The sequence below is a fragment of the Schistocerca americana genome, chromosome 6 (assembly GCF_021461395.2).
Source record: "Schistocerca americana isolate TAMUIC-IGC-003095 chromosome 6, iqSchAmer2.1, whole genome shotgun sequence".
Lineage (NCBI taxonomy): Eukaryota > Metazoa > Arthropoda > Insecta > Orthoptera > Acrididae > Schistocerca > Schistocerca americana.
Window position 1 is genome coordinate 492396499 of NC_060124.1, and position 26042 is coordinate 492422540.

Below are 26042 nucleotides of genomic sequence, written 5' to 3' on the forward strand. Positions count from 1 at the left end.
AAAACACAACATTCCCATCTTAGATCATCCACCCTACTCACCTGATTTGGCCCCCTGTGACTTTTTTCTTTTCCCTAAAGTCAAGTCAGCTTTGAAAGGAACTAGATTTGAGACTGTTGAAGCAGTAAAAGAAAAAGCGACGGAAGTAATGTATGGACTTACCGAAAATGATCTGCAGCATTGCTATGAACAGTGGAAAATTCGTATGGAGCGGTGTAGAGACCGAGGAGGAGAGTACATTGAAGGAGATAACATGAAATTGTAAATAATTGTAAATAAATGTTTTTTCCAGCATCAGCCCGGTTTTTTTCTAGCCGCACCTCGTATGCCGTTAGAGGGACACGCCCGTGTTATGTAGACACACTCTCTCGAGGAGCCCTCAGTAAATAGAAGGGAAGACGGAACGGAGGGATGCAGGCGCTTTTTCTCTCAGGACAAATGCGGGCTCTTTACGGGTGCCGCGAGTCCTATAAAGAAAAAAAAAGGGAAGGGAAAGAAGAGGGGGGGGGGGGAGGAGCAGCGTCGCCGTGGCCAGGAAGTTGCAGTTGGGTCTTATCAGAGTGGTGGCTGGTGGGCGCGGCATTCCGCTCACGTGCGCAGCGCGGCTAAACATGAGGAACGGTGCACATTACGGCCGCGTGTGACTGCCGTAATCTTGGCCGCCGCGCCCCGCCACCTACAAAACAGGCTGGCCACACTTCCCCCGGCCAGAACAAATCTCCGCCACACCAACAGCCGAGCGCCAGAACTACCCTGGACCCTTCGTCGAACGTCTACTTGATCACACTGGAGGTATCGCCTACTTCCAAACAACAATGCATCACCTTTCAACATACCTGCTGTCCGGCCCTTTCTTATACGAGGTGCTAGAGTGTACTCGTCCAATACACGCTAGTTTTGCTGGTATAAAAAACGTAACCAGTGAAGAGCAGGGGCAAATACACACACCAAAAAAAGTTTTGCATCACCCCAGTTCCCAGAATTCCTGAAGATGTTGACTGTGGATCACAGGCACAGTCCCTCCGACTGTTCAGAGATGTCACTAAACTCGCCCAAAGATGTAAACAACCATGCATGAGCAGCGTCTATTAGAGCCAGGGGGTCTGACAGCCAATCAGTTCCAGTCATTCCACCAGCATGGAGGTACAAGGCCCGTGTTGTCTGTAGTTCAACAATGCGAAAACGGTCAATACCGCGGTTCGATCGCGTCCGCATTGTTACTTTGTGCCAAAAAGGCCTCTCAACAAGGGAAGTGTCCAAGCGTTTCGACGTGAACCACAGCGATGTTGTTCGGACATGGAGGAGATACAGAGAGAGAGAGAGAGAGAGAGAGAGAGGAATTGTCGATTGTGGTGTCACCGTCAGACACCACACTTGCTAGGTGGTAGCTTTAAATCGGCCGCGGTCCATTAGTACATGTCGGACCCGCGTGTCGCCACTGTCAGTGATAGCAGACCGAGCGCCGCCACACGGCAGGTCTAGAGAGACGTCCTGGCACTCGCCCCAGTTGTATGGACGACTTAGCTAGCGATGCAACACTGACGAAGCCTCTTTTTTTTGCAGAGAAGATAGTTAGAATAGCCTTCAGCTAAGTCAATGGCTACGACCTAGCAAGGCGCCATTAGCATTATATTGCATGTATCTAAAGAGTCTAACTTGTATCGTCAAGAGCGAGATACAAATGATGGATTAAAGTTAAGTATTCCAGAAGCTACGTACTTTTCTTTATAGCATTCATTACGTATCCTGTTTCAGACCTCACGCCAGCCTGCGTGGGCTTATAGCGTGCATTTCGGCTTCCTCAAACAACACGGTGTTGGCACTTCTGCCGACACATCATCGATGACATGCCTCGCTCAGGCCGCCCAAGGGCTATTACTGCAGTGGATGACCGCTGCCTACGGATTATGGATGAACCCTGACAGCAACGCTGCCATGTTGAATAATGCTTTTCGTGCAGCCACAGAACGTACTGTTAGGACTCAAACTGTGCGCAATAGGCTGCATGATGCGCAACTTCACTCCCGACGGCCATGGCGAGGTCCATCTTTGCATCCACGACACCATGCAGCGCGGTACAGATGGGCCCAACAACATGCCGAATGGACCGCTCACGATTGGCATCACCTTCTCTTCACCGATGAGTGTCGCATATGCCTACAACCAGACAATCGTCAGAGACGTGTTTGGAGACAACCCGGCCAAGCTGAACGCCTCAGATACACTGTCCAGCGAGTGCAGCAAGGTGGAGGTTCCCTGCTGTTTTGAGGTGGCATTATGTGGGACCGACGTACGCCGCTGGTCGTCTTGGAAGACACCGAAACGGCTGTACGATACGTGAATGCTATCCTCCGACCGATAGTGCAACCATATCGACAGCATATTGGCGACTAGAGTGGCCAGCATGTCCTCCAGACACGAACCCTATCAAACATCCCTGGGACAGATTGTAAAGGGCTGTTTGTGGACGACGTGACCCACCAACCAGTCTGAGGGATCTACGTCGAATTGCCGTTAAGGAGTGGGACAATCTGGACCAACAGTAGTTCATGAACTTGTGGATAGTACGCCAAGATGAATACAGGGAATATTGGGTATTAGAGGTACCGGTGTGCACAGCAACCTGAAGGTCCCGCTGTATGGTGGTACAACATGCCATGTGTGGTTTTCATGAGCAATAAAATGGGCGGAAATGAAGATTATGTTGATCTCTATTCCAATTTTCCGTACAGGTTCCGGAACACTTGGAACTGAGGTGACGCAAAACTTTTTTGGTTGCGTGTGGATGCTACCTAAAAAAAATAATTAAAAAAAACACCATATAACACAGCGAGGGGCAGGGGGGAACAAATCACCTCTTCAAACATACATATATACTGCCGGAAGAAATAGAACCTCTGGAAAGACGACGTCGATTTTGATACGATGACGGCATATGCTACCCGGGGCATAGTACATGTACTGATAAAGGTTTCAACGTCCCCGCGAACAGATAGCGTAATGGCACAGCTAACAGAACGCCGTCTGTGTCTACCACTTAATGGTGAATACTCACAGCCAGAACGCTCAGTGTGGCACAAACGTGTGAAGCAAGCATACCAAGGAGACGCACTGGTACTTCCTACAGCCAACTGAGCAAGTTTGAAACAGGTCAAATTGTGGCCTTCCGAGTGGCGCGATGGAGATTTGCCACACATGTTGGACACACTGCGTTACTTGTGCAAGAGCGCTGGTGTCAGAGGTCATGTGAACATTCTCATGCGCCTGGACAAGGTTCTGGAATGTCGACGCAGCAGAAAAGCCTGCCAGAATCGTCGTACTGTAAAGACGGCAGTGGCAAAGCGTACAGCTACCACAGCACAGGTAAAGAGGCTTGTGATCCCGGACGTGTCAACACGAACTGTTGCGAAACGGTTATTAGCAGTGGGACTATACGAGCACGCACACCTCTACTTCGTGTTCCACTCATGCCATAGCATCGACGTGCACGGCTCGACTAGTGCCGTCAGAGCATCACTTCGAAGATGAAATGGCGCGCTGTGGTCTTCAATGATGAAAGCAGGTTCTGCCTGCACGCAAGTGGCGGTCGTTTGGGCGTAGGACGTAGACTGATGAGCGCTGTCTCGTAGAGTTAACCCGTCCAAGACACACTGGGCACAATCCAAGCCTTATGGTCTGGAGCACGATAAACTACAACTCTCGTTCACCTCTGGTGTTTCTGGAGGAGAGGCTAAGCAGCGCTCGGTACGTGCAGAATGTTGTTAGACCAATTCTTTTGCCGTTCTTGCCACAGGAAGGTGATGTGTTGTTCCAACAGGATAATGCTCGTCTACACACTGCCCGCGGAACTCAACGTGCTCTGGGACACGTGTAGCAACTTCCCTGGCTAGCGCGATGTCCGGACGACTTGTTTCCAATCGAGCACATGACGGATGTGATGGAATGATGAGTGACTTCTACGAATCGTCGACCAACAACTCTTACAGAACTACGTTAACAGATGGAGCAGGCGTGGTATCACGTATCCCAGGACATTATCTGTATCGACTGGATGCCGGAGTGAGCGCCTACACTGCTGCCCGTGGGGGTACACCACGTACTAATATGGATGTTTCATTTGTCGCCGCGCGGGATTAGCCGAGCGGTCTCAGGCGCTGCAGTCGTGGACTGTGCGGCTGGTCCCGGCGGAGGTTCGAGTCCTCCCTCGGGCATGGGTGTGTGTGTTTGTCTTTAGGATAATTTAGGTTAAGTAGTGTGTAAGCTTAGGGACTGATGACCTTAGCAGTTAAGTCCCATAAGATTTCACACACATTTGAACAACATTTATCGATGCCTGGTACCTCAGAACCGCTTGTGCTATTGATCTGCACATGTAATCGTTTCATGTATTCCATATGCACCGTTGCAACAATAAATCTTGAGTGAATTGGAAACGTCTAAAAGGATGTACTATTTTTCTATTTTTTCTTTTATATATACAGGGTGATTCAAAAAGAATACCACAGCTTTAAAAATGTGTATTTAATGAAAGAAACATAATATAACCTTCTGTTATACATCATTACAAAGAGTATTTAAAAAGGTTTTTTTTTTCACTCAAAAACAAGTTCAGAGATGTTCAATATGGCCCCTTCCAGACACTCGAGCAATATCAACCCGATACTCCGACTCGTTCCACACTCTCTGTAGCATATCAGGCGTAACAGTTTGGATAGCTGCTGTTATTTCTCGTTTCAAATCATCAATCCTTAACATACCCCCATAAGAAAAAATCGCAGGGGGTAAGATCAGGGCTTCTTGGGGGCCAGTGATGAAGTGCTCTGTCACGGGCTGCCTGGCGGCCGATCCATCGCCTCGGGTAGTTGACGTTCAGGTAGTTACGGACAGATAAGTGCCAATGTGGACTCTCCATACAGTTGATTGTGGAATTTGCAGCTCTCTGCTAGCTCTGCGAGTCGATTTTCCTGGGCTGCGAACAAATGCTTGCTGGATGCGTGCTACATTTTCATCACTCGTTCTCGGCCGTCCAGAACTTTTCCCTTTGCACAAACACCCATTCTCTGTAAACTGTTTATACCAACGTTTAATACACCACCTATCAGGAGGTTTAACACCATACTTCGTTCGAAATGCACGCTGAACAACTGCCGTCGATTCACTTCTGCCGTACTCAATAACACAAAAAGCTTTCTGTTGAGCGGTCGCCATCTTAGCATCAACTGACGCTGACGCCTAGTCAACAGCGCCTCAAGCGAACAAATGTACAACTAAATGAAACTTTATAGCTCCCTTAATTCGCCGACAGATAGTGCTTAGCTCTGCCTTTTGTCGTTGCAGAGTTTTAAATTCCTAAAGTTGTGGTATTCTTTTTGAATCACCCTGCTATATATATATATATATATATATATATATATATATATATATATAAGATTTATTGTTGTGTAGGGTGAGGCAGCTCAGACAGACCACCACAAATATATCCAGAACGATTAAATACATCGAGATGCGATTTTCGTGAAGTTATTGCGGACAGTTTGGCAAATTTCCTGACGTTCGCAAGTAATTTTTCTCGTTTATAGTCGCCGAGGTACGACATCGACTTCTTTTTTTTCTAATAGAACTGTACATAATTTTATGTGGCTTTTGAAAGACGCTTCTAAGAGAACTTCAACGACATAAAATTTATGGAACTTAATTTAATAGTATCTAGATAATAGCGCCGCTAACCAGTGTTCCGCCGCCAGGAAGATAGGTTCCACAAATAGCGGCCCTATTATACCAAATGTGAGCAAGCAGGAAACTCAGGTATGGTTCTTGTGTTTGCCTGTGCGCTTGAAGCCCATCAGTCTGTGTTGTGTTGTTGTAGCAACAAGGTAACAACGTGAAGTCCACAAAGTTGTGTAAAGGAATTACGACAGTGAAAATGTGTGCTGAATTCGAACCCGGATTTTCCGCTTCACACGAGAGTTCGACTTAACCGCTTTGGCTATCCGTGCGCGACTGACAACCAGACCCAAACTTGCGTATGTCGTCGTTCCTAACGGCTGTAGTCTTTAGTCGCCGCAGTGCATATTGCTCCAGAACACGCATGTATGTCCAAAGCAACGCTGCGTCGCACTCCCTAACAACACAAGCACTGCAATATCGCATTTATCCACCGTGATCAGGCAGCGACTTTCTTACGAACATTCGTAAGACTAAAAAATCGAGCAATGTTCCGCGTTTACTCCGACATACTCGGATTCTTCGCGAATTTCGCACATTGCGCAACTGAAAGTGCTAGGCGACAGGAACGCCCTTTAAAATAAATAAATAAATAAAACGCTTGCCTGAAGTGCACTGTCCACATCGTGTTTTTACATTGCTGATTGCGGCGTGTTTTACAGAGACCATGCCTTTCATGCCACACACACGGACGATGATTTTCGCTTGCGAGAGATTTATTTTCGTGTGACATTTGGGCACGGTTCAAGGCAATTGCTTTCGTGTTTATCGCGCATGTGTTTACTCGCAGTGTGTGTGTGTGTGTGTGTGTGTGTGTGTGTGTGTGTGCAAGAGCTTATCTCGCATCGGCGAAAAACGTGCCCCGCTATCCCGCTGTGAGAAAACGTAAATGCCAAATAGCGCCCGGAAGACCAGAAATTCAGACTTCCCCAATAAACCTGCCCTGCGTGACATTCTTACAGAGTAAGGGACTGAAGTAACAGCAGGTTACCCGGACTCGCGCAATACTAAAAAGAGTAGCTCTTCGGTTGGAAATAAGGTTGAATTCCTATCAAGTGTTACATAGCTTAACGTTGGAGAAATCTACCAACACCTCATGAAAACAGCTGGTGTCACACCGGTAGTGTAATTTTACCAGTCTGTTTTTTACACGCTTATTTTCATCATTTGCCCTCTGTTGTAATGTATGGCACAGACCTTTACTTCACAGTAAAAATTAACGACGAGTCCACGAATCAATGAGACGCTTCAAAGAACGCTGTGGTTGCAAGTAATATGTGCCCGTGTCGTCAATAAATCGTTGCTACCAACTACAGTTTAGAGTGAATCGAACTGGCTGCGTTCCTCGGTTTGAAGTAAATAAGAACATAGGCCCTACAATGGAAAAAAAATGTGACAAAAGAGGAGTCAGAATACTGACGAAAGAATTGGAAGGGAAGGACTATGAAGTGCGTACTTTTATTACATTTGCTTTTCTTCTGACGGAATATTTTAGAGGATATAAACTTGTGTGTGTGTGTGTGTGTGTGTGTGTGTTTGTGTGTGTGTGTGAAATCATGAGAGAAGGCAGAACATGATCGCCCCCTGATTAACAACGAGAGAGGAGAGTACCAATAAGAGGTTTTTCAGGAAGCCAAAGTCGCGATGCTTCGGAAAGCATTCGAAAATTTGTGTGGTATACATAATATTACCTCTCTTTTATAATACACGGCGTAACTTTCACCAACAACTGGGGCGATTCTGATACCAAAGTAATTTTCGTGCGTCCAGCAAGAGTATAAGGGCGTTCGCTGCTACGCAGTTAACGCGCCAAAACAGCGAACCAAGTTTAAGAAAACGTTATGGCCAACAAAGCAGGCCATTAAAACACCTGTCATTAATATTTCCAGCTGTGCTAAGTCACGTTTCCTTGAAGAGCACATTGCCTCGCCGGATACAATAATTTGACGATGGCTCCAGCAGCAAAATAACAGCTGTCGTGGGCAAACACAGCCCCCCTCATCTATTTGTGATCTTCATAAACCTGCTGCAACACGATAGCTGCGCATTAAGTATCTCCCCCCCCCTCCCCCCCCCCCCCCCCGCAACACACACACACACACACACACACACAGGAGGTTAACGGGGAGGGGTTTTAGTTGGAGGCTCGCACAGGTACTAAGGAGCAGCGGGCAGAGGGGGAGTGGGGAGGGGGCGTAAGCAGTTTTCTCTTCCCGTCGCAATGTGTCTCTGCTGTCGAGTGAGTACGGATCTTCGCCCTTGGCTGTGTCAGCGGCACGGCGGCTGACTCGACAGATACTCGCCGGCCGAAGTGGCCGTGGGGTTAAAGGCGCTGCAGTCTGGAACCGCAAGACCGCTACGGTCGCAGGTTCGAATCCTGCCTCGGGCATGGATGTTTGTGATGTCCTTAGGTTAGTTAGGTTTAACTAGTTCTAAGTTCTAGGGGACTAATGACCTCAGCAGTTGAGTCCCATAGTGCTCAGAGCCATTTGAACCATTTTTTCGACAGATACTCCCAACTTTCGACTCCTAGGTCCTGATTCCCAACTCCACTGGTAGCAATAGAAATTCACTCAAGTCTGATGTCGCCCTTTCCCAGCCTGTGTTCAAATGTTTTCATCAATATGACAAACGAGTTGGCTTCAGATTTCAGGAGGCCAATGTCTTCTTGTAAACGTGTATGAACCGCGTCTTTTTTCAGTCGGTTGGAACGCTTGGATTCTCCTACTACCTACGACAAAAAACTGAAACGAACAGGTTCTTTCGTAATACTCTATGACCTATCGCAGAGGTGCCCAGTAAGGTTAAGTTGCCTTTGTTCTATATATACTAAGATGGTATCTGTTCTTTCGGACATGTCCGAAAGAACAGATACCATCTTAGTATATATATAGTTAAGGCTCACCGGCCATTTGACCATCTTCTTCTTCTGTGAGAATGCACAAACAGAGCCCGAACTCGTACGGGAATCGGCAACGCTCCGTGAGTAATGAGTATAATGGGCGGGGGCACTACGAATTTAGTGCAGGACAATACGTTGAGAATGTGAGTTTCGCGGGAGGCGTGACAGAGATAAATCCCTGCAGTCGCGCTATCCTCTGTGTCCTCGGTGGCTCAGATGGATAGAGTGTCTGCCAAGTAAGCAGGAGATCCCGGGTTCGAGTCCCGGTCGGGGCACACATCTTCATCTGTCCCCGTTGACGTATGTTAACGCCTGTAAGCAGCTAAGGGTGTTCATTTCATTGTAATGCCTTTGTTCTGTTGGACAGTTCTGTGCAAATGAACATTACTGCGCTTGTTGCGTTTAGCAGGTTTATGTTGGCCATGCATAGAATGCTATGAGAACCCTGAAGACATAAGGCAGCGTAAACAAGCAGCTCCTTCCAGTGTCACGCCTTAGGTGCCAGTTGTGATAGTGAACTTTCTTGACTGTTTTTCATTAAAGGGTACCAGTACACTCTGTTACGCCTGTGCAACCGGCATCTGGCGTACTTCCTGGACTGAGAAAAGCGAGTCAGTAATTTGTTTTGCCCAACATGCTTCTCGGACATTAGGCATCTGTTTCACATGTCCTATTACAGTCCTCTAAGGCTTTTAGCTGGATTTTAATAGATAATGTTTTGATCACGAACCAATGTCCAACAATGTAGTCTGCCGTTTGGATACAAAATAAGTTCCAAGAAAGGAAGACTTCTCCCCCTTCACGGTATGCACTAAAACTGAGAAGAGGGCACCGTCATCAGTCTCTGTTGCAATTATGACGCCACATACCATTTTCGTCCGACTTCAACAACGGCTGCAATATACTGGTACGTTCGCAACTTGTAGGGTTGGCTGTGGTCCTCCATGGTCGCGCCGCATTCTCGAGTTTGAAAAGGACGTCCTTCGTCACGTAGAAGAGAACCCCACGACGAATACTGGGAACATGCTCATGCCCGTAGAGCTCACGGCTCAGACTTCATTGCCTCCACTGTGTGCGCACCATGAAGATGGAGACTTTAAAATGATCTGATCTTCAAACTTACTTTACATCCAAACGGTAAAATTTTGAACCTCCTGCTACGGTCGCAGGTTCGAATCCTGCCTCGGGCATGGCTGTGTGTGATGTCGTTACGTTAGTTCGGTTTAAGTAGTTCTAAGTCTAGGAGACTGATGACCTCAGATGTTAAGTCCCATAGTGCTTAGAGCCATTTGAACCATTTTGAACCTCCGTTCCTGATCAGAAACTTCACCTACTATCCAATAACTACGGCAACAAAAACAAGAACATCACAGTGGAAGCACGAAACGTGATCCAGAATTCTACAATTGCTAGAGGTCAACGGGATAGAGGGATTAGTGAACAGAGGGCTGTCGTAGCGCGATTGAATACTGTAACCTTCAAATACTCCAAAATAAACGAAAAATATACCTACTCACAAAAGCAGATAAAAATTCGCTTGACGCCTTCCTGAGAGACAATCTCCACTCCTTCCAAATTAACAGTGTGAGAGTAGATCAGATGTGGCTTGTATTCAAAGAGATAGTATCGACAGCAACTGAGAGATTTATACCATATAAATTAACAAACGATGGAGCTGATCCCCCTTGGTACACAAAACGGGTCAGAATCTCTTTGGATTTTTTGCCACGTTTCGAGACAGAGTTTCGTTGTGGAAACTGTTAGAACCATCCCGCATTTAACTCCGCGCTAAATTTCGAGATTCTGTAAAAGATCGCCAGTCTTGGAGATCTTGCGTCAGTTTGAATTTGGTATGCTTTTTTTGCTGTTTCTGCATCATGGATGAAGTTTTAATTTGTTACGTCTTTACTGCTAACTATTTTCGAGCATATTTCGCGGCCAGTATCTATATACAGCGCTGGATGTACCTGCAAAATTATGTCATTGAACGAACACAGTTCAGGAGATATTACAGCATAAACATCGCGCTGCTGGTTGGTTCAAATGGCTCTGAGCACTATGGGACTTAACTTCTGAGGTCATCAGTCCCCTAGAACTTAGAACTACCTAAACCTAACTAACCTAAGGACATCACACACATCCATGCCCGAGGCAGGATTCGAACCTGCGACCGTAGCGGTCACGCGGTTCCAGACTGTAGCTCCTAGAACCGCTCGGCCACTCCGGCCGGCCGATCGCGCTGCATGAAAACGAAACTGCTGGGCGAAATTCGCTAGAGAAATATGTGTACAAATATTAGTAAGATATGTTAAATGTATGTAAAATATATGTGACATTGACTTACATGGGCAAAGCCAGGGGGAAAAAGCTCCACTTGGACCCCTGTATAGATTTCAACCAACGTGGTACATATATTACTTAAGATCTCGAAGTAAATACTGCAGGGGTAATAACTTGCAAAGTCCGTTTGGGATGGGGTGATAATGTGGTGAGAGGCAGCGGAGGAGGAAATGGCAGACAGAGATAGGAAATGAGGAGATGAACAGAGATAGGGGCAGGATGAGATGGATAGAGAGGGAGGGAGGAAGAGATAGACTGTGAGAGGCTGGCTGAAGAAATGGTCGAGAAGACCGGGAGCAGGAAATAAGCAGATAAAGGTAAGAGGGGTGGACAGAAAGAGGGGAGAGGACGAGATGCACAGATAGAGGGGGGAGGAGGAGATGAACAGAGAGGAAGGTGAAGGAGATGGACAAAGAGGCCGGGAAGGGGGGGATGGGCTAATGGTATCGATACATATCCCAACAATGCCGGGTTCTCTGCTTCTAAATAATAAACAGTAATCACACGTCCTCAAAGTTGTCCTCTACCACCATTATTTTCTTTGGGCCTTTGTCCCACTTCAACAATGTTAGTGTCAGAGGACGGCCGGGTGCCCTTCCTGCCGCTGACCTGTATCTCCAAGATGAAATTAGTGTACTCCAGATGTCTGTGTCTAGTGTAAGCGTTGGAACAGTGCAAACGTTTTAAATGTCTGCGAGTAGTGTAACTGAGGCGGGACATGGGGACCAGCCCGGTATTCACCTAGTGGGATGTGGAAAACCGCCTAAAAACCACAGCCAGGCTGACCAGTACACCGGCCTCGTCGTTAATCCGCCGGACGGATTCGATCCGGGGCAACGCGCCTACCCTAGTCCAGGAAGCAACGCATTAGCGCCCTCGGTTAACCTGGCGGGTCTAAGTTAACCTCTACCTTTATCTCACATTAATACAATGCGACCATCTATGAATAAGTGGACCTATAATAGAGAGTAACGGGACTCTGCGATCACTCGTCATTTATACGACTGCTTTCGGATCCAATGACTTCATCAAGTGTTATGCTTTTCGTAAGTTGCTTCAGTATGCTGAAAAGCGTCATTATGTGCACCGACCATACAACATAATCAATGTTCCCCTCCGTCAGCGAAATCCTTGTTTTGATTAGTGGTTCAGCGCTTAGCTCGAGGGTAGTGACGTCATGATAGTTCTAACAATGGCAGTTGACAAATTAGGTCGAATCGTTGATGAAACACAATTATTCGATGTCGTTGGCAAATTACATAAGCACCTTGCGGCGAGGAATACGAAGCTAGCACCCGACGCTTACTTTCTATAGCTACTGCACCTTGTTTGGACTAATTGGCGTCAGGAAATATATTTTCGTCTAGTGGGAGGCTAGAAAGACGACAGAAAGCCAAATATTAATTAATTTGTTACGAGTGTGGCGGGATCATGACGAGATCCGAGTCGGGGGCGGGGTGTTGAGACCAATTATAAGCACCGCGACTGACGTCACGATCTCCAGAGTGGCGGGGCGCCGGGTCGGCGGGGCGGAAAATGCGTCGCGAGGCGCGCTGCGGTCTGGACCGGCCGCGGGTAGCAACAGTGCGGCGGGGGCGGGAAAGGGAGGGGTGGAAAAGGGAAGAGAAGAGGCGCTGGTGGCGGCGCCGGTATTTTTAAAACGGCGGCGCCTCGAGAGCGTCCGTGACGCGCGAGCGGGCCGTCGGCCAATGGGAAGCCGCCTCGGCGCCGCGCCACGCCGCTAGCGGTCGATACCGCACCAACAAGTAGCGGCGGCGCGAGTCGCCATGGCAACGCGCGCTCGTCTCTGTTGCCGCAAGAATGTCGCCCCGGCTGCTGCCGCGACCGCTGTACGAAGTTCACCAAAAGCAGACTTCCCTCTTAGCAGCAGACGAATAACACACTACTGCGACAGTCGTCTTTTATCCGTGGGACGAAGGGATTTTACAGCTCTGGACACACACACAGCTGGTTTGAATCATACCTGACAAACAGAATACAAACAGTTGCGCTGAAAAATTTAGACAGTTTCGGAAAGGTAGAAAATTTTAGTGACGGGGGGGGGGGGGGGGGGGGGGCATTGTTCAATTTTGGGTCCACTACTATTCCTTATATATGTGAATGACCTTCGAACTAACATTCAACAAGCAAAATGGGTACTTTCTGCCGACGACACTGGTGTTATAATGTATCCTTTTAGAGAGAAAGCCACAGAAGAGATTGTTAACAATGTTTTTCAAAGAGTGACTAAGTCGTTCTGTGAAAATGCACTCTAAATAAATGTTGAAAAAAACGCACTGCGTTCAGTTCTGTACAACAGATAGAGTCATACCACAACTGATGTGACACATGAGCAGAAGTCAGTAAATACGACAAAATACTCCAAATTTTTGGGTGAAAGAATTGATGAGCCGGCCGAAGTGGCCGTGCGGTTAAAGACGCTGCAGTCTGGAGCCGCAAGACCGCTACGGTTGCAGGTTCGAATCCTGCCTCGGGCATGGATGTTTGTGATGTCCTTAGGTTAGTTAGGTTTAACTAGTTCTAAGTTCTAGGGGACTAATGACCTCAGAAGTTGAGTCCCATAGTGCTCAGAGCCATTTGAACCATTTTTTTGAATTGATGAAAATTGGAAAGGAAGAAGCACATTACTGAGCTTCTAAAACAATTAAATTCGGCTACTTTTGCTCTGCGTACAATTGCTGATGTTGGAAACAAATGTATCAACTTCCTGATATATTTTACATTTTCCACTCTATAATGCCGTATGGAATAATTTTTTGGGATAACACATCACTTAGAAAGCACGTGTTTATTCCACAAATCGAGCAGTAACAATAATATGTGGTGTTCACCCACAGACGTGATGTAGGTACCTCTTGAAGGAGCTAGACATTTTAACTGCGCCGTCCCGATACATATTCTTTATTTGTGTAGCCATATTTGTCCGTAGTTGCTTTACATTTGCTGGGAGTATTTTCGTTCTGTCGTTGCAACTACAAACAAATGCGCGTTTTTTTCTCCAGACGCGTTTCGCTTCATTGATGTAAAGCATCATCAGTGGTCTGTAATTAAAGATATTTACAATTTGATTTGTTTTTAAAATCGAAAAACAATTCGGTAACAGTACTTACGTGATTTCCGCTTGGTTGGCCTACTTCAGGAAATGCAAATCTTCCTTCATTAGATGCTGATCTTTTAGTCTTATCTTTGTTGCTCTGCAAAACTATGCATTTCTGATGTTTTAGAGCACACTTTTTCGCACGCTACTGTTATCTGTTTATTTTTCTACTTCTAAGTGCTTAAAAGTGTGCTTTGTAAAAGATAAGAAATGCATCCTTCTGCACAGCAACGAAAAATTAGACTACAAGTATCAGTGTTTAATGAAGAAAAACACCAAAGATGTGATGGCACATAGCATTTCCCGATGTAGGCGACAAACCAAGAGGAAATCACAGTAAGAAAAAAAAATGAGATATTGTTAACGAACTGTTTTTCAATCTTAAAAACAAATCAAATTGTAAATATCTTTAATTACAGACCACTGATGATGCTTTACGTCAATAAAACGAAACGCGTTTGGTGAAAAAGAGAGGCATTTTTTTGGTAGATGCAATGACAGAATGAAAATACCCTCAAGAACAATACATATGTTTCCTAATGAAATTCATCGAAAATAATCCACTAAAATTTGAGAAGAACCCACCAGAATTTGAGAATAACAGTGATGTACATAGTTATAACACTATAGGGAAAAAACGAGCCTATCACCAACTGTTAAAAATGTCAGTAACTCACAGAGGAGTTGAATATGTAGCAACAAAAACTTTGATCATTTGCCTAATACCATAAAATGTCTGACGGACATCGAAGTAAGTTTTACATCTACGAATTTCTACTGGTAGCCAGTAAAAAAATGTAGTTGCATTTTAGGACTAAAAATACAATATGTTTATTAACGTTAACGCTAATCATTTATACATATCCTGTAAATTGCCTTGTTCCACAACATTTCGATAAACAAATCGTTCACATGATCTACGGAACATGTAACTAACGTACCAACTAGAACATATTCTGAGGTCAAACTTAATGCCGCAGCCTATCTCGAACTGAATGATATTCTTCACGCCAACCAGCATGATTTCCGAATATCCATACTTCGCAAGCCACCTAAAGGTGTGTGGCGGAGGATACTTTTGGCACCAGTATGTGAATCCCCTACTCTGTTCCGATCGCGAATGGCACGTGAGAAGAATGGTGTTCGATAACTCTCCACACTGGCTCTAATTACTTGAATTAGTGGTAATTTCACGAGACGTAAGTGGGAGGAAGTAATATGTTGTACGACTCTTCGCAGGACGTACGAGTACTCTCTCAGAATTTCACTAGCAAACCTCCCCGTGATGCACAATATCTCTTAATAGTGTTTGCCATTGGAATTTGTTGAGTATCTCCGTAACCCTCCCGTGCTGACTATCCCCTGACGAAATGCGCCACTTTTCAAAGAATCTTTTCGATATCTTCTACTAACCTACCTGGCAGGGATCCCAAACTGACGAATAATACTCAAGAAACGGTCGAACTGATGTTTTGTAAGTCACTTCTTCCGTGGGTGAATTACATTTCCGTAAGATCCTTCTTCATTTCGAGTCAGATCTTGATAAGATTTCAGTGATGCATAGAATGGAAACTTGTTTTAAATGTTCAAAAATGTAAAACTATGTGCTTCACAATACGCAGAAAAGCAGTGATTAGAACATCAACGTGTCGCAAATGGAATGAGTGGACCTGTACAAAAACCTGGGTGTTACAGTCTGTAGGGATATGAAATGGAACGATCACATGTGCTCAATCATAGGCAAGGCGGGAGGGGGAAAATTCGCTTCATTGCCAGGGAACTGGAAAAATACCATCTGCCTACAAAAGAGACTGTTTACAAATCGCCCGTACATTCCGTGTGTGGCGCTAATATGGCTATTGAACGTATACAGAGTATGGTTCAAAAGGCTCTGAGCACTATGGGACTTAACTTCTGAGGTCATCAGTCCCCTAGAACTTAGAACTACTTAAACCTAACTAACCTAGGGACATCACACACATCCACGCCCGGGGCAGGATTCGAAGCTGTGACTGCAGCAGTCGCGCGCTTCCAGACTGTTGCGCCTAGAACCCCTCGGCCACCCCGTCCGCCTATACAGAGTAGGAGGCACGAATGGTCACGTTTTACCTGTCGTAGAGCGTCACACAAATGTTGAAAAACTCGAACTAGCAGATGGACGCCAACTATGCCGCCAAATCCCACTTACCAAGTGTCGGGAAACAAAATTTAGCGACGAATCTAGAGGTATTATTAATCCCTTTTAGTACAGCTCCCGTAAGTGTCGTGAAGAGAAGATTAGACTTTGCACCACGCGCACAGAAACACTTGAGTGTTTCTTTCCGGGTTCCATCCACGATTGGAAGGAGCTGAAGGCATGTGGTACCATGCTCCGTCACCCAGCTGAGGAAAAAAAAAAAACAACAGGTTTGCGGGACCGGTATCTGCATACAACAGCACGCAGAAGCCCTCAATACAATCACACATTTACGGCGGCAGTTCCAAACAGCTATAGCATAACAGGTGTCAACAAAAATCATAACAAATAGGCTCCACGAGCGAGCATTACGCGCCACACCTTTGAATGCTCTTCCTCTAAACCGGGTTCGGAGAAGGACTCGTATGGGCACAAAACCACGCTTTGTGGACTAGGTGGCAGTGGCACTAAATGCTTCTTTCTGATGAGGGTCACCTCAGTCCCCACCCTGACCACATTGGTATTTGTGTGTGGAGGCAACGGGGACAAGTTTACATGATAGCTGTGCCGGCCGTTCACTCACGTTCTGGACCAATAAATGGATGACTGGTGTGAAGTATCGGGACGACATCCTTGCACGCATCGTGCGTCCATTTAGTGAACATAATGATCGGGAATCACGCCGTGGGACGGAATGGTCTCCACATCCTCCCAATCTCAGCTGTATTCAGAATGCATTGGCCATGCTACAACGAACGGTCTGTATTCAGTTGTCTCGCCAGATACCTTAGAGGGCAACACAGAGGCTGCTGTGAAGGAATGGGACAACGTTCCGCAGGCTTATGTGGACAATTTAGTAAGTTCATAAATAATGTGTTATGCAATATGAAAGGAGAAACTGTAGCGTTTGCTGTGGAATCATTTCCTAAGTTTTGTTTTTGTTTTCTTGCTTGTGTTTATCAAATGGAAATGCGTTTATTTTCTTCACTTTTATTTTCTTCTGACTATACCTGAGAGAACAAAATCAGTTTTTTTCCCTATTACGTCCAGTATTGACAATAAAGCAACATGCAACCTTTATTCTGACCACTATATATCATGTTTAAGCTACTAGCTGAGGCCTCGTGGTACGTACTTACTGTGATGACAACTGCCCGTAATAGTAGCTCTTATCTTAGCTCTTTTTACAGCATAGTGCAGCAACGTAGGTTGAAGACTTTTACTGCCTTGGGGTGAGGGGGGGGGGGGGGGAGGGGTATGAAAGGATGAAAATTGCAAAAAAAGGGAAAACAGTGATTTAGCAGTTTAAAATTAAAGTATCCAGTTACTTCTAGAAGCAATGGTTTACAGAGGTGCCAATACTACCCCTGGCATAAGGTAAGAATTTAAGATCTCATATGCTCAGTCCACTAATGATAAATGGAGGTGAAGGATCAGCGAACTTAGCGACCATTGCCCATCACAATTTCTGAGTATGTCTGAGTTTCCTCTGGTACCACTTTTATTCTAGAAACTTTTGTATACACACATCATAAAAAGTTTTCCATCACACTGGTTCCCAGAAAGCCTGAAGATAAACGTTGACTGTGGATAATGTATCACAGACACAGCCCCTCTGACTGTTCAGAGATGTCACTAAACCCTCGCGAAGATGTAAAAAACCATGGATGAGCGGCGTATATTAGACGGAAGGGGTCCAAAAGTCGATCAGTTCTAGTCTTTCCACCAGCAAGGAGGTACACGGATCATGTTGTCTGTAATTCAACCATGACAACACGGTCAATACCGCGTCCGCATTTTTACTTTGTGCCAGGAACGGCTCGCAACAAGAGAAGTGTCGAAGAGCTTCGGAGTGAACCAAAGCGATGTTGTTCGGACTGGAGGAGATAAAGAGAGACAGAGACTGTCGACACGCCTCGCTCAGGCCGCCCAAGGGATACTAACGCAGTGGATGACCGCTACCTACGGATTATGGCTCGGAGGAACCCTGACAGCAACGCCACCACGTTGAATAATGCTTTTCGTGCAGCCAAAGGACGTCGTGTTACAACTCAAACTGTGCACAATAGGCAGCATGGTGCGCAACTTCACTCCCGACGTCCATGCCGAAGTCCATCTTAGCAGCCACGACACCATGCAGCACGGTACAGATGACCCCAACAACATGCGGAATGGACCGCTCATATTCGGCATCACATTCTCTTCACCGATGAGTGTCGCATATATCTTCAACCAGACAATCGTCGGAGACGCGTTTGGAGGTAACCTAGTCAGGCTGAACGCCTTAGACACACTGTCCAGCGAGTGCAGCAAGGTGGAGGTTCCCTGCTGTTTTGGGGCGGCATTACGTGGGGCCGACGTACGCCACTGGTGGTCACGGAAAGCGCCGTAACGGCTGTACGATATGTGAATGCCATCCTCCGACCGATACTGCAACCATATCGGCAGCATACTGGCAAGGCATTCGTCTTCATGGACGATTATTCGCGCCCCCATCGCGCACATCTTGTGAATCACTTCCTTCAAGATAACGACATCGCTCGACTAGAGTGGCCAACATGTTCTCCAAACATGAACCCTATCAAACATGCCTGGGATAGATTGAAAAGCGATGTTTATAGTCGACATTATCCACCAACCACTCTGAGGGATCTACGTCGAATCGTCGTTGAGGAGTGGGACAATGTGGACCAACACTGCCTTGATGAACTTGTGGACAGTATGCCACGACGAATACATGCAAGCATCAATGCAAGAGGACGTGCTATTGGGTATTAGAGGTACTGCTGGGTACAGCTATCTGGACCACCACCTCTGAAGGTCTCGCTGTATGGTGGTACAACATGCAATGCGTGGTTTTCCATGAGCAATAAATAGGGCGGAAATGATGTTTATGTTGATCTCTATTCCAACTTTCTGTACCTTCCGGGACTCTCGGAACCGAGTTGATGCAAAACTTTTTTTGATGTGCGTATAATGATCGCAGCAGTAATACATAGTCACCAGCAGCACTTATGTCCATTGTTACTTCAGCGAAACTGTTCCGCTACGTTTCAGTTGTGGAAACAGTACTGAAGCCGTTGCTCAGTTCCACAGAATTACAGGAGTTTTTACATTGTTTTATGAGCCACGCGGTCAGCTCCCGAACGAGCGAAAGAAACGGCGATTATAGGTTTCAGAAGTACAATAAAAGATGGCTCTAAAGAAAAAATATTCTCCTGTGATATATGGAAAACATTTAAATAAACTGCGAGATATTATTGATAAAATAAGTAAGAAATTTCTAAAAGGGGTGACATATTATAAAGTCGCTGATAAACTAAGAAGAGAAATGTCATCTTGTTCACAAAGTTTTTTAATCCTGCATTAAGTGTGCATACCGACGAGAGACGTCTCGCTTTACTTAAACCACTCTCGAAGGATACTGCGCAGGTTTCTTAGTTGTTTTCTCCCACAGTTCCAATATTTTTTGCGTGCAGACAAGTGCATATATGTGCCACAGTTGCTTTTCTTCTGTTTATTTTCTTTTACTTCATTCAGACAGTGATTCTTTTTTCTTCAGCCGCCTTCTGTCTGCTCTCTTACTGTTCTGATATCAGAATCTTTTTCACTCTATAATGTGTTCTCTGTGAAAAACACATTCTACTAATTCGTTTTTGTGCTGTATATATATTCTTCCCCATGAATGCAATTGCTACCACTAAATAAGTGCGGATTCAACAACTTCACCGGGCACCAAGATGAATCGACGCATTTTTTGGATCCTACAAAAGGTATCTTTAAACAGAAATCTAAGAGCAAAGCAGTTTATTGTACGACTGCTTCAGGACGCCATATAAAGACCCTAATTAAATACGTATTCTTGAAAACTGCAGCTTTCGACCCTTCGACGTACTCTCGCGTGTTTAATAACCAATATTTTGCCCCAGACGATGATGATATTGATGACTGTCGTCGTCATCATGCGATGAATGACGGATTCAGCTGCCCTAAATAAATCATGTGTAAAAAACGGGTAGGTGAATAGCCTAGGATACCTGCTTTGTGGAACTACTCGAATAGGAACACTTATAATGACGACATCTGCAGACCATGAATACGTGTGGAAAGCTGAGTGCAGAGAATTATCAAGGGGGTCGGAATTGCGAACGGGGAGAATAATGGTGCACCGGAAAAGTACGACGCATCGATGGCAAAATAAAAAAAAGGTGAAAGGGGGTAAAAATTCAGCAGCGCGGCGCAACTAGTTGGGCGGAAATTTCGCAATGTTGGCGCGGAGCGTTGGTAGCACTGCTGCTGGCTGCTACGTCAGCAGCGCGACTCTGGGTCGGAGTCGATTCTGCAGCGGGCTGAGGGGGAGGAGTGGGGGAGGGGGGTTAGTCAGCCCCGCTGCAACGAACGCCACGAGGCCAGAAAAGGGGTGGGTGGGGGGAGGTGGGCAGGAAAGGGATTAGCGTCCCGGGCGCTTAGAGAGACGGGATTTTAGTAATTACTGACAATGAAGAAATATCTGTGAATCGATTATTACGGTTTGGTGCATCGACGACGAATCAGAGAGCCACCTCCCCCCCCCCCCCCCCCTCACACACCAAATGCCGTGTGATAGAGGGGAGGGGGGGGGGGGGGGAAGAGAGAGAGAGAGAGAGAGAGAGAGAGAGAGAGAGAGAGGATACCTAGCGAGCAGCTATACCGGTAATCCCATTATTTGCGGACCGATCACCTACTGCTTGCTCATCGACAATTCTCACTTTGATTACTGCAAAGACGCGAGCCCTCCCGGATCCACATCCTGTTACCTATCCGCTAACTCACATCCATATGGTACGGGTACGGACGGTTGCGCCATGTGATTTGCGTCTAAATTGCTCAAAAAAAAAAAAAGTTCTGTATCACTTGCATATCTCCGGACGAGCGTGAGCTTAGACTGAAGGGATGAAGAGAATGAAAGAATAAGCTTTATGATACTAAAAAATTAAGTTCACTTCTAAATACCAACGAATCAAAAAATACACCCTGTTCGAAAGTGTACCTCTTTGGTAGCAGGACTTCAAGGAAAACAAGACACGTTCATAGGATCTGTAGACCTGGAAAAACAGTGCGAGAGTGTAAAACAAACAATGACGGAAATGAAGAAAGGGTTCAAGAGTGGGATCAAAATTCATGGTAGAAGGATCAATGAAGGTCATATGTATCCTGTTAGGCACTGTTTGTGTTGACAAAAGTCTCCCGTCAGCTGGTAACCCAAATAAGAGCCTGTGAACCCCGTGTTCCGCGGTGACTGACACAATAGCGCCAGTTTCATAAACAAAAAAAAGGGATACATTCTAGTATCCGATTCCACCCGTCGGCTTTGAGCAATGACATCATACCTAAGGCAAAGATGCTGCATATCGGCAATCTATGACCGGAACGGATCATACTCGTAAACAAACGAATATAGCATGCGATAAAATAATACATTTAACGCGATTATTACTTAGGCACGAGTTACATGTAAACGAGTTGAAGACAACCGAAATAAATAAGAACAGGAGTGTAAGACATTTGTGTCTAATTAGAATTATTATCGTAATTTATGCGAGTGGAGGAGAACAGAGAACCATAAACTGTATTACAGTATAGCGCATGGTGAAATCGTCCTATTGCAAATTTACGTTAATTCTATTATTGATTCAAACGGGAGAAGCACAGGATAGTTGGGGTTATGGGCGGCGGAAATTAAATTAGAACACTCGAAAAAGTAAAACGCAAAAATGACCAAACCTTGGAACCGATAAATATACTACACGAAAGTGACACCAGCTACAGCAGCTCCAAAATAACACTCAGTGAAAGTGATACATCATGAATGAAAGTAAAATTAAGAGAAGTATAGGAAAAACATCCAAAAGGAAAACATAATAGTGTCTACACAAAAAGGAGCTTACCACATATGAACTTCCAAAAAGTAGCACAGTACAATAAAGTAAAAAAAAGCAACGTAAAAGAAGAAAAAATATAAGACCTAGCAACACCTAAGTAACAATACGAGGCTTGTTCATTTTGCTGACTATTCTCATAAATGCAAGAAATACACAACAGCATTTACGAATACCCTTCCTCCAACAGTATTCATCTAAATGGCTTTGCAACACTGAAATCCTTCTCTTTCCACGACCGACAAGAGATTTTACAGCCCCCCAATTCTCCTCCTGGTACATGCCCCGTCTTGTAATCTTTAAACTGAATATTGTGATTCACGACCAACTGATGATAACCCCTTTCATCCAACCCCTTGTACGAAGTAAACCATCCGACCTGACTACGGAACCTTCTTTCACATAGTCTTCCATTAATGACGTCAACACTTCTTTGTACGATCTGGAACCATCCTAAATACAACATCAGCACAATCCCCTCCAGAAACTACTACTCCAAAATCCCAAAGCCCAACAACCTCATGCCCCCTTTCGTACCTTCTCTTTTCAAAATGTGATTCATCTGCTTCAACTGTGACTTCTGCCCCCGCCCAAGGATCCCCTATACTTTATCATACTTTGTCATAACCATATAATTTCCACACACACTGCACTTGCAAAATTCTGCAATAACCCCCAATGAGTGCAAAAATTTTATAGTTATTTTCGGTTAGTCATTTTCTGAAGGAGAATTTTTGCTGTAAACACAACTTACTCATCCATAACGAAAAGCAATTGCGAGAGAAATCAACATTTTATAAATCACGACTACTTTCATTAACAAAAGATGCCGAAAACAAATTACGATACGAAAACAAAACAATCCTCATCGAATTTTTAATACAAGCGCGTAACGAGGAAATCCAGAGAAATCATTTAAACTTCACTGACACCGATCTGCGGCACAAACAAAATAACATCACACATTACGTCATTAGTCAAAGCCGACGGGTGAAATCGGACACTAGAATTGACCCAAAAAATGTACCAATCATGGCGAAAACCACGATGTTACATGTTCTCGCTATAAATCTGTGAGAGCTCATTAGGCAAAGATTTCCTGCTGCTCACGTGATGCAACCAATAAAGCGGCAAACGATCTTCTCCACTATGGACCAACTAACCGCTCTTTCTATCAGCTATCGGACACTCATTATTCGTTGAGGCATCTGATAGTCCTAACAGTGTTCTTACCTAGATAGAACGGCCCGTGAAAAGCCTAGTGCCAGCATGAAATTGCGGATGTGGCCGCTATCAAGGGAGCTAGTATGTTACCTGATTTAACGCGGATCAGAATAACAAAGTGATTCGCCGTCAGTTATTTACGGTCCAGCTACAACAGCCGAAACCAATCACGGACTGCGCATGATTCGCCCCTGTCATATCGCTGTGTCTCTACTGTGGTATAGAGTTGCGGGCGAGCTAGCGCCCGGCAACGTAAACAGTTGAGTGACGTTTGGCTTTTGTTCTTTCTTTGTCTATGAAACCCATTTATCTCAAGCAATTTTCTGTTAGAAACCAACAGCTGAAAATGCGCAAAAAAGAGACTAATCTATTGCAGAACTATAAATCAATCTCAGTAGTGTACTGTACTAAAACCACGCACACCAACGATCTAAATAAAGACTGCAGTCCAGAAAAAAAACTTCCTGAGCAGTACACAACTCCTTTACATACTAAGCGGAAAACAACTAGATTCTAGTTATGGTTAGACTCAGCAACCTGCTGAACTGGGATCCTCAACGTAAGTTTTACCATCTGGAATGGAAGATTTGGAAGTCACGAAACAGATTAAGGATCAGAGTGGGAAGAACAGAAGTATCAGTCGGAACATGGAATCGCCTCTGGAACTGCCGAGTGTTTCTTAACTAAAAATTTGTGTAGGTAACTATCGACACCTGTGAGATATTTGTATATTTTTATTTGCCATCATCTGTATTATTATATTTATTCTTGACCGATTTCGTTTACTTCAACCATCATCAACTGGAAGAAAAATTATAACATTTGCATTTTTAAAGCAATAGACGCTATAATCTTCCTTCCAGCTGATGATGGTTGAAACCGCTCAAGAATAAATTTCATATACACTGCTAGTGGCAAATAAAATGCTTTTCTATAGAAGTCTCTTCATTATCCAGCACTTCTATCCCTGTTCGCTCTATCCGGCAATACGCTTACCGATATAGCTTGGTGGACTTGTCTGATGACGTCTTTAGAAAGAAATCGGAGTCAACATGGAAGACATGGAGGATCCTGTTTTAGTCATAGTTTAATATAGCTCTAGAAGACTTGCAGTCACATAAAGCAGAAGGTATCGGTAACGTTCATTCGGGATTTCTTTAACCGTTGGGAATGTGGCAAATTCATTTTTTTTTTTTTTTTTTTTTTTTGTGTGTGTGTGCAACGTGTGAAACTGGAGACATGACAACCGACATTCGGAAAAATATTATCCTCACAATCCCGAAGATAGCAAAGATAGATAAGTAAGAGGACTGTCACATAAGAAGCTTAACAGCTCAAGCTTTGAACTTCCTGACAAGGATAATATACAAAACACTGGAAAGCAAACGTGAGGATCTGTTAGACGACTATCAGTTTGATTTTTGGAAGGTAAAGGCTTTAGAGAGACGGTTCTGACGTTGCTATCGATAACGGAAGCCACAATTAAAGAAGACAAGGAAACGTTCATAGGATTTCTCGACGTAGAAAAACCGTTCGACGACATATAATGGCTCAATATGTTCTAAATTCTAAGAAAAGTATGAGTAAATTACGGGGAATTCGGATAATATGCGATCTATATAGGGAAAGAGAGGGATAAATAGGAATGGTAGACTAAGAATGAAGTGCTTGGATTTGAAAAGTTGGAAGATACGGTTGTTGCATTTCGCCCCCCATTGTTCAGACTATACGTCGACGAAGCAATAACGGAAATGAAAGGTTCAAGAGTGGCATTAAAATTCAGATTGAAAGAATATCAATCATTCGCTGATGACATTGCTTGAAGTGGTATTACAGGATGTGTTGAATGGAATGAGCAATCTAAGCAGAACAGCTTGTGGACTGAGGGTAAACCGGAGAAATACGGACGCAATAAGAGGCATCAGAATGAGATAGCGATAAACGTAAGATCGAATTTGGGGATCAAACGTAAGATCGAATTTGGGGATCACGAAAGTAGAAGAAGTTCAAGAATTCCGCTTGGAAGCAAAAGAGGACATGACGGACGAAGCAACGAGAATATAAAAAACAGATTAGGACAGGCCAAAGAGGGCATTCCTGGACAAAAAAGTCCACACTGGTATGAAACACAGGCTATAATTTGAGGAAGAAATTTCTGAGAATGTACGATTGGAGCACAGCATTGTACGGTAGCGAAACATGGACTATGGCAGTATCGAAACAGAAGAGAATCGAAGCATTTGAGATGTGGTGCTACAGAAGAATGTTGAAAATTAGGTGGAGTGATAAGAAAAGGAATAAGGAGGTGCTCCACAGAATCAGAGAAGAAATGAACATGTGGAAACATGAAAAGAAAAAGGACAGGACGATAAGACGTATTTTCTCTTGTACTGGAGGGAGGCGTAGAGGAAGAAGTACAAAATGTGGATTGGGAACAAGTAACCGAGGGTGTAGGGTGCAAGTGCTAATCTGAGATGAAGAGTTTGGCACAAGAGAAATTCGTGACGGGCCGCACCAAACCAGCCAGAAGAATGATTTAAAAAGTAAAAAATAAACCTTCATCTGGCCATAGAAAATACTGTGTAGCTTGCAAATTTCAGACTAATCAATACCGATGTTTGAAATGTTTACTTTACTACC

At 44.8% G+C, this 26042-nt stretch overlaps 1 protein-coding gene and 1 non-coding gene across 2 annotated transcripts in view; one reads left to right on the plus strand and one right to left on the minus strand.

The window, feature by feature from the left end:
• LOC124619490 overlaps positions 1-26042 on the minus strand; it is an 880976-nt gene that overhangs the window by 587260 nt on the left and 267674 nt on the right. The gene's annotated exons all lie outside the window — the stretch shown is intronic.
• On the plus strand, positions 8828-8901 carry Trnat-agu. The gene has a single exon. It is a non-coding gene; the product is annotated as a tRNA-Thr (tRNA).